The sequence below is a fragment of the Phaenicophaeus curvirostris genome, chromosome 1 (assembly GCF_032191515.1).
Source record: "Phaenicophaeus curvirostris isolate KB17595 chromosome 1, BPBGC_Pcur_1.0, whole genome shotgun sequence".
In the NCBI taxonomy this organism is placed as follows: domain Eukaryota; kingdom Metazoa; phylum Chordata; class Aves; order Cuculiformes; family Cuculidae; genus Phaenicophaeus; species Phaenicophaeus curvirostris.
This window is the reverse complement of record NC_091392.1, coordinates 95,345,145-95,355,062: the sequence shown is the minus strand read 5'-3', so window position 1 is coordinate 95,355,062 and position 9,918 is coordinate 95,345,145.

Genomic DNA, 9,918 nt, shown 5'->3' with positions numbered 1-9,918 from the left:
GTTTGATTGTTTTGGTCTTTATCTTTGGAATAGCTTAGTTCATTTTAAGGGCATTTTCAAAGTGGGTCTTCCCTACCTGGCAGCTGATTTTACGCCACTTGTGGGCTAGGACCTACTCAGACATATGTCATCTCTCCGCAAGGCAAGTCAGGAATCTCTGACAAAGAACAATGAGAGCTGGTGTATGATTTGTTCAAGGTGCTGATAGCTTCACTCTGCTGTGGGGGACATCCCTATCCCATCACCTATCCCCTTCAGTGCCCACACGGAAATATTCCAAAAAGTTCACAATCACACCAGAACAGATGCACATAAAACAGACCTTGACTGGGGCAGATCACTCTGTTCCCTGTGCTCTATAGACCCTTCTTAGCCTCTGCAGAGATATGAAGAGTAAGTGGCAAGGAGAAAGGCTTTAACAAGTTGCCAGGCTATTTACCATAATTTCATTCTTTGAAGCCTCTCTGCAAATACACTGCAAGTCCACGTGTCCTGTTGTAGACTAAAAGTGTGGACACAAACTCATTTTTTTGTCCCTAATACCTGTATTTCACTTGAGAAGGAAGAAGACTATGCAAGGCAGTAAGTACTCGGCTAAGAACTGCACTCCAAGTTATCAATGTGGAATGCTAAGTTTAATATAGTGGCTACAAAAACTATGTGGTGATGGAGCTCAATGCCCAGGAAATGCCAAGTATAATTACGAGTCATTTGCAAAAGCAGTGCTGTAAAATAATGTAAAATAAGTGGTTATTTCCTTCTGCCCAGCACAAGTAGAGCCACACCTGAAAATACTGTGGCCAGCATGGGGGTCATCAGTACAACAGAGAAGTTGATAAGCTGGAGTGATTCCAGGGGAGGACCACCAAGAGACAGGGAGGGTTGGGGGACATATGTAGAGAAAAAATTGAAAGCCCTTGGATTATCTAGCTGGAGATAAGAAGGTGAAGTCCATGTGAGTAAATCTAATTACATATTTCCCTACCTAAAGTAGGTTATGGAGGAGACAGAGCCACACTTTTCTCACTGATGTACAGTGAAGAGACAGCCACAACAGTCACAAGTGGCAGCAGGGGAAATTCCAGTAGGGGCAGGGTGGGGGGAGAAAAGAATAAAGATATGAATTTTAACTGTAAGAGCCATGTACCTGAGCCATGCCCACAGAGGCCAGGACACCTCCATACCTGGAGATATTCAATACTTGGTGGGACAATGACTTCAATAAATGAGCTCCATGTATCCTCACAGTGAGACCATGAGCAACATCATCAAATATAACCTGCCAATCCCATAGTCAAATATAATGGCTGGCAACCTTTAGTAAGACCCGGTGGTATACTTTACAGTTTCCTCAAACAAAACATGAAAATATTTAACTGGAAAGTTTCAGACTCCTATTTTCTATCTTGGTAATTAACAGCACTTGTTTTGCATGTTCTTAAGAAGGACTCAATTGGCTTGTTTTTCTGTATTTTTTAAAAAGTCTTATTGAGTAGAATTCCATGTAAGGATGAAAACCAAATTGCCTGTTTGTTTAAAGCTCTGATCTGTCATGTAAAGTTCCCTTATACACTCAGGCATTCAATAGGACAGTGTGAGACAACCCAATGAATGCTCAGTTCTGACATCTGAAATTTAGGCCGCTATGGATCAATGGAGACAGTTGCCACTTTCATCAACCTTTCCTCTAGAATATTTTGTATTTAATTTTTTCCATGTCATTCCTTTTTATATCTATAGATCAAACCAGATACAAAGTTCCCATCAAGGATCTGGAAAGACTGCTCAAGATTGACATTGCTGGACTGTAAGTATGCATTTTAAGCAATTAATGCCTTAATTGCTTCTGCAGCAATTATAAACCTCTTAAAAAAAAAAAAGACTTCATGAATCAAGGCTTGCATGGCAAAATTCTCTGTTTCAAGCAATTCATAGGAGTATCGAATGTTGTTTTAAATATTTCACCAAGTTAATTGGTTTACCATAAATACTTTAAAGTATGAAAAACAAAGGCAAAGTTAAGATGTTCCTTTCCCTCATTAAGGATCGCAATTCTTAATTCAGCTTTCCTCTCTACTGCAGCCTAGTTCTTGTATTCTAGAATTGCTTTCCAGCTAAAATTGCAATTTGACTATAACCATACACTAAATTATTTAATCATTTCTTTGTCACGAGTTAACACTTGTGTAATAAACCGCTTTTGTATCTTAGGGAAAAACAAAATGTTTTACCTACTTTAATATTGCCTTTCTTGTCTGGAGATTGATTTCTTTTTGGAAAAATGTGCTGTCATGGCAGCAATATGAGATTTTCATTCTGTCACAGTGACATTCTCATCATTTCAATTGTCTGAAAATAGTTGTTACATGGAAATCTGAAGATATAAAATCATATGCTGACATTTTCAGATGGAATTATAAAACAGAAAGTTATAACTGGGATATTAAGTTTATTTTATACCTGAGAATTAGATCATAAGCAAGAGCTAATATTGTCAAGAAAGAAAGAATGCTTAAGTGACCTACTTACACTTAGTTCATCTTCAGGTTTAGCAGGTGGGTGATCAATTTTTTCATCCATTCCAGCAGAATTAATTTTATTGCTTGTCCCAACTGACAAAGAGCCTTGCACCTTTTCCCAGGCACTACTTCTACTTCCAAAGCTGAAGACAGCTAATAGCAATGTCCTGGCATCAATTTACATTGATGAGTTTCCAATTGTAACCTCATCTGCTCTAGTGCTCTTTTGTGAATATTAGAAGGATGTCATCAAGTAACCCTAGACATAAAAGTTGGAAGGAATAAATAGACTTTTCATAGTCTTTTTAAGCTGAAATAGATTCCAACTTGTTAAAAAAAACATAGTGCTAACATTTACATATCATTAAATCTCCACAAAATTAGTTACCATGAACAAGAAAAATAGTACGTAAAATGTGAACATGAGAGCAAAATCATGTAATTAAAAGAAGGAAAATTTCATCACCTTAAGTGAATGTGCCGAAAATATCAGATAACCATGGCAAACCAAGAAGAACATTTTGACTCTTTTCTAGGATTTTGTAACATACCATTTAAACACTCAAATTTGGTTATTTTATTGTAACCATGAAATAAGCTGCTGCAGACAGCAAGTTTCCTATTGTTAAAATAGACCAGGCTTCAAACAGAGAGTCCTTTTTGAAATCAGATGCAGGAAGTCACCTGTACCATAACAGATCCATCCTATTTTCTTTCATAATTAAATATTTATAAAGGATGTGAAACAGTACTTCCCTCAATGGATGCTAACTATAGAGCTGTGTTTACTTCTAAGTGATTAAAAATCTTAATGCCTTCCTTGGGTCAACTTCAGAAATTTCACTGGAAAAATGCCAACTTTTTAGTAAGAAATACACATTCTATTAATTTATCTTTGAAGATACAATGCCTAGACTAACAATTCTAAGAACTTAAGCAACATAGTGGTATGGAGTATAAAACAGAGAACACTTAGCCAGATCCCATAATAGATGAATTCAGGTGTGACCTATGCTCTGTTCGTGTAATCAGCAATAGATCACTTCAACTACCAGGCAAAAAATGCTACAGTTAGATAACGTACTTGTAAACAAAAATATTGCTGTCAGCGTGTCAGTCTTTGGCTCATGCCCTGAAACACAGTATTAATGTCCTTAGTCATTGTTTGTTATTTGTTCTAGAAACTTACAGTATTGTAATCATTTGAAGTGAAGCCCTGGGCCTTGTTAATGCTTTAGTAGCATAGGAAAATCTATTAATTTATTCCGTATCACTATATATAATTGCTTCCAACTGTGACATTTTAAAATTACATTTAATTCTGGGGGACTACTGTGGTCTTTTAAAGTGTTCATGTAACTCCCAAAGCCTTCCAATATCCTGTGTACAGGGAGTTACTATGATGTAAATGTTATTTCAGAAGCTGACTCATATATTAAAAAAGCATTGTACATAAAAAATACTTACTCTTTGTAGGTATCACAGTCTTTTTCCTGCTTATTGAGTGAGTCCTTTATGCTCTGACAAAGCGCTATTATCACCAGATTTCACTTCATGTTTTTAACTTCATTCGTTTCCTTCTGAGAACATAAAAATAACTATGGTATTTGTTATTGAAACAGGGGCAAGAGTCAATCAAAAGGTATAGTATTAAATGTGCTCTTTAAACCTAGTAAGAAAATTATATGCCATTTTCTCTAGCTTACACAGAAAGGCTGATGTAGAAGTTATTTCCATTCCTTAATACAAATAACATTATTATGCACCTTTCATATACCTAAGGTGTATATGGGCCGCTTGTATGACATCAATAAATCAATAATAAATAAATAAATTAAACAAAAATATAGCATTATGGAGAAGGAGGAGGAGGAGTTCCTTCAGGTGCCAGAGCAGAGAACCGTGCTGCAGGGCAGGACATGGAGCAGAAAGGTATTCCTGAAGGACTGCAACCCATGGAAAGCCGATGCTGCAGCACAGAACAAGAGTGAGAAAGAAGGAGAAGCAGAGAGAAACCATTGTATACTAACCCTCCTGCATCCCCACTGCCCTACTCAGGGTTCAGTTGGGTTGAAGGGGCTGGGCAAGTAGAAGATGGAAGCGAGTGGGTGGGAGTTAGGCTAATAGTCACAGCTAACCCACAACACTGTTGTAGTAACTGTTTTTTACTTCTCCCTATCCTCCTTTTAAAATGAAAAACTAGGGTTTGAGGTTTTTTTCAAGATAAGAGCATTCTGTGTCCAAGTAAAGGTAAGACTAAAGAGGCTGGCAAACTGAAAGGACGTGAAATGCATTAGAAATAAAATCATCTTATGAAAGCGAGCACTACTGTTTCCTTCAGTTTTATTAACTGCATGTTCCCTATACAAAAAAAATACCTGAAGATTAAAAAAAATCCAAACCCAATGTAAACTATAGACTTATTCTCAAGTTCCGTTGATGAACACCAGTGATTCCAGGTCAGCTTGAAAAGATAATACAAGCAAATTATTCAATTTCTGAGCTCTGTGGAGAAAAGTGCTTCCACATAGGTCCAACTGAAAGGGCTGTTGGCTTTGAGCCATTGCTTGCTACGCATGGACTGGTATTGAGCATCTTGATCTTATCCCCTCAAGTAATGCATATCAAAACATGCCTTCTGAACCAAACCAACATAACACCTCTATTGATTAGTTTCAGAAGCATCATATTTTCTTGCCTTTGCCATGGCTTCCAGATCAGTTCCACCTCCTCATGCTTTCTTGCTACTACAAATCCCACTGTCACAAATCACTGGCTTCTCAGTTTATGCACACAATGGCAGTGACACTTGGTTTTACCTGCATCATTCTCTCTTAGGGCTGTGGTTTCCTCATGCACGTGTGTTTGGCAGCCTGTTTTTCTGTTCCTTCTCTCTCTTTCAAAGACACCCCCCACACGCTAAACAGGGGTGGCCTGTTAGTGTAATCTGTGACACCACCAGCACCCCTGCCCCCCGTAACCCACTGACTCCCTGATTAAGGGAAAGGCTGCAGCGGACCATATCAGGGTGCTCTAGAGAGCTACTAGCCTCAGCATGTCAATTTTCCCTAAACTGAACATCAAAAGTGACTGTTTTTCAAGATCTTTCTTTGCTACACAGTGATGTCTAATAAACTGAGCAAAAATTTGGGAGGAAGAGTCCATGCAAAATGCAGACTTAATTCTGCTAAGCCCTGGGTTTGGTACCTATGACAATTCTATTGTATGTTGCTTGTGTCAGTGTTTCTTTAATCAGGCAAAACACAGGCATTAATATGTCTGTGATATCTAAACAAGGGTTTAAATGACACCTTCCCTGGGGGTGTTTAAGGCACGGGTGGACAAGGTGCTAAGGGGCATGGTTTAATGTTTGATAGGAATGGTTGGACTCGATGATCTGGTGGGTCTCTTCCAACCTGGTGATTCTATGATTCCATGATCTCAGACGGCATCCATAGAGGTTCTTAAGTCAATCAATTTTCATCAGAACTGACACTAGCACTGTAAACTGCACATTTTGTCCCTTAAATTGTTCTTCGAATTACAGCCAAGATTACTTCTACCAGAGAAGAAAAGGTTTTCTGCATAACACAGCTGATTTTTTAATTCAACTTCAGTTTTAACCTAGAGAAGGTCAAATAGCTGTACCTTCAATAAGCATGTGCTAATAATTAGTACAGTGATGACAGTCTGAAAAGATCTGCATACACATGGACAAATCATTAACATTTTGGACACATGAATTCCATTGCAAGAGACAGAAACAGCACAGAATAGCTGTTTCTGTAAATTTTTTTTAAAGTTGAAGTTGTGAGCAAGTTGAAATGAGTTTTTTACCAAAGTAAGGAAGTGGGTGGCAATTGATTACTAAATACTAACTTATTAATAATTGAGTACTAACACATTTCAGTATCTACTTTGAACCTCTTCACCCCCCTAATGAATGACTATTATGCTGCTTGCCTCCAAGTTCTTTGTCATTTTGAGATTCATCTTCAAATCACAGTGCTCATATTTATTTTTTCTTCTCCTTGAGGTCTTACTTTATGATTCCTGACAATGCTTGACTATGCACCAGAGGCCTCCAATGTAAAAAAATTTTAGTTTCCAACAGATAAAATAATCTTGGAAATTACAGGTAATTGAGCTGTCTTCAAAGATCAAGACATGACACGTGATTGCCATTAACAGAACATATTATCTGAAATGAAGCATCTGACCACTTTGCATAGCAGCTTCCCTGAGTGTTAATAGTGCTATTTTGTCTTGCCTATGCAGATTGAGAACATCTTAGTCATTTATAACTCTGTCAGTTTAAATTAAAACAAAAAGGCTAAGTCATTTGTCCGTGACATCCATTTATCAGTCTGTGGCATTTTAGGAATAGACAAGCGCTGCTACTCCATCAGCTAATGGCCTTGCACCACTTGCCTTATACTGTGGCCACTAGGTAATTTTTCTCTCAATTTCCTTCTTGCTCATATGAAACTGACAGCTGTGTGTGGCAGGCAACAAGACAAGTAATAATGACACAGCACACATGATTCGTACTACTAGATTAAATAACTTGTTAGGAGAATCACAGTGCTAAGAAACCTGCTGCATTTCAAATAAAATATATAATGCATTTGAAAATACAGAGTTTCCACAAGAATGAAGTTGATCTGGTTGTGCTTGGGCTGAAGCCAAGGATAACAGCCTTGACAGAAGTCAAGTTACAGCAGCACTTCAAATAACCCTGAAAGAAAATTAGAACTTTTTCAGGACTAATTGATTCCACCAGAAAGACTTTGGCGGGGCATTTGGGCCACGCGTGCCACCTTTTATCCCCATTCTAACAAGTATCAGTGTCCTGTGATGTTATCATCCAGGCAGTGCCAGACTACAGCCAGCACACACAACTTTAAGCTGTTAAAGGAGAGGAAGAGATTTTTTTTTTCCTAAGTTTTGTTTTAAATCAAGTATCTTGAGTTAATGTTACTGTTAAGCACTAAGATTATTTGCACTTCCAAGCTTTAGACTAGCTGTTTCACTCATCCTGGTGAATTTGGTGTTTCAGTTTCTTTCTTCAGGTATTAAGGTGCAGCTTGACATACCATTCTCTAGAAGTGACTGACAATGCTGTTGTCATTCCTCACCCATAAACAATTTTTATAAGGAACACAGAGTACCTAAAGACCAACAGAGGTTAATTCAAAGACTGAAACACCACATTCTCGACAAGGAGGGACACCAGGAAGTTAGTTTAGTTAATTTGACAAGGAAAAGTTTACATAAAAGAATTTTTAGTGTCTGAATTGCATAGCTCTGTTATTGGCAGGCTCCTCACCAAGACAAAGAAAACTGCAAATGCCTGCAGAGGCTGGGCAGTAAAATTAGATAACTTACAAAGAAAATCTAGTAGTCAGAAAAAAAAACCCGAACAGACAAGCATGGACAAAGTAGCCAAGATGATCCAGTAGTGAAGGTTGTTATCCATGAATACAACTGACCAAGGACTGTACTGACTCCTATTCACCAAATTGCATGGTCCCCTGTTCAGACTTTTTTCAGAGATCCTCTTGATGTTCTAGCTAGGTTACCACAGTCCCTTCTGACCCTGACATCATTGAGTACCTGCAGGCAACTGCTCTGTCTCAGTGGTAAGGATGCTAATCTTCATTCGGAATTGACTGCCAGTTTAAATATCTGCTCATGCTATTAGTCTGAGTGCAGTGAAATAACAGGCAGAAGTTAAGAGGATCTGGATTGATGCAAACAAAAATGAAAGCCTATTTATAAAACTTGTTACTGTGATCCACATAAGCTGCCCTTGTTTCTCTTGCCTGCTTCTAGGTTCCACATTAGAGATTGCTGGTTGTGTGTTGGTTAAAGCAGCAGGACTTCAAAGGGCTGAACGTGGTCACGATCTGCATATGGCAGTGCCCTTACTTGTTAACTTCAGCGAGAACTGAAAAGCTATTAACAGGGCAGATTTACAGCCCCATCCAGGATGTCACTACAAGGCCCTGATGAAAAAAAAAAAAAAAAAGGGAGTACCATAGTATCAAGTACAGCTGAAGATGTTTTGTTTTATTGTTACTTTTTGTGTCTGGTGCCTGGAAGTTCTACAGAGAGAAGCACCCTTTCTAGCCCTTGGGTGTCCTTACAGACTCAACTTGAAAAGCTTATGAACCTTCCTCCATGTCATGTTATCCATCTCCACCAGCAGACACATCAGAGCAACACCACTTGAGCCAGCTCTGTGGACAAAAGCTTTACCTGGGATTTAAATGCTGCATTTTTTCTACAACCAGACTCTACTCCACATTCTTTCAAATAAATAGTCCTATCTCATCAGGTTCAACTCTCTCAACCTCAGAGCCAATCACCTCAGAGAAGATAAAATGAAGCTACTTAAGAGCATTGGAAGAATCAGTCTGAGCAGCAGTTTGCCAAACTGGGGAAGCCACCCAAGATATGCTTAAGGACTTGATGATCAGTACTTGAGGATCAGGAGTTTATTACAGGAAGCAGAAGCTGATTACACATGCATTAGTACAGTCCCTAGAAAAGATAGCAGGTCACATAAGCTGCACTTGTGTACTGTAATGAAATTTTGGTACCTTTTGTTGTCTGGAAAGCACAACATAAGATCCTCACACTAAATCCTTTGTTTACAGAAATGTCAGACCCTGCCAAGGTTCTGCACTTCCTCCATGTAGCAGAGTGCAGCTGAGCACCTGTGTGCCTCCACTTTCAGACACAGGGAGCTCCCTATACCCCGTTCCGTACTGGCTAGTCATCTTCCTACCTGTTGCCTGTCCAGACCTGTGGATTTATTTTAACAGGGGAGATGGATTCATTATGGTGTTTCACTAAGTCAAAAGGAGAGGAGAACTAATTTAGGATCATCTGAGGTGCTGGCGGAGCTAAACTCCTGTGAGCTTTTACTGCTATGGCCACAAAAAAATACAGACAAGATAAAAAGTGCCTATACACTTACACAGACAGTCTGGACCCCTCCTCACATAGTTTAGGATCTTGTGCAGTCTCATGGTTCCTTGGCTTCTAATCTTGCAGGTGACACGCAGGGCTGCCAATACTTAACCTAGAGAACTCTTAACCGGAGGCAGTCACAAGGACCCTGCTACCCTTACACGCTTACGTTGAGCTCATCACATTGCTTGTATCCTGCTTAAAAGACCAAATTTCTGAACTAGTCTTGGCCTCATCATATCTCAAACTTTTCTCTAGTAACATTTTTAAGAACAGAAGATTTAAAATTTTTTTCGCTGTATTTGAGAGGAAGGAGAAGGGCTGGGTAGGGAAACTCTCTATGTAGAACATGATTCGTATTGTTTAAATAGGTTACAGAAATTTTGTTTTTCAATGATGCTTCATGCTATATTGCATTGTC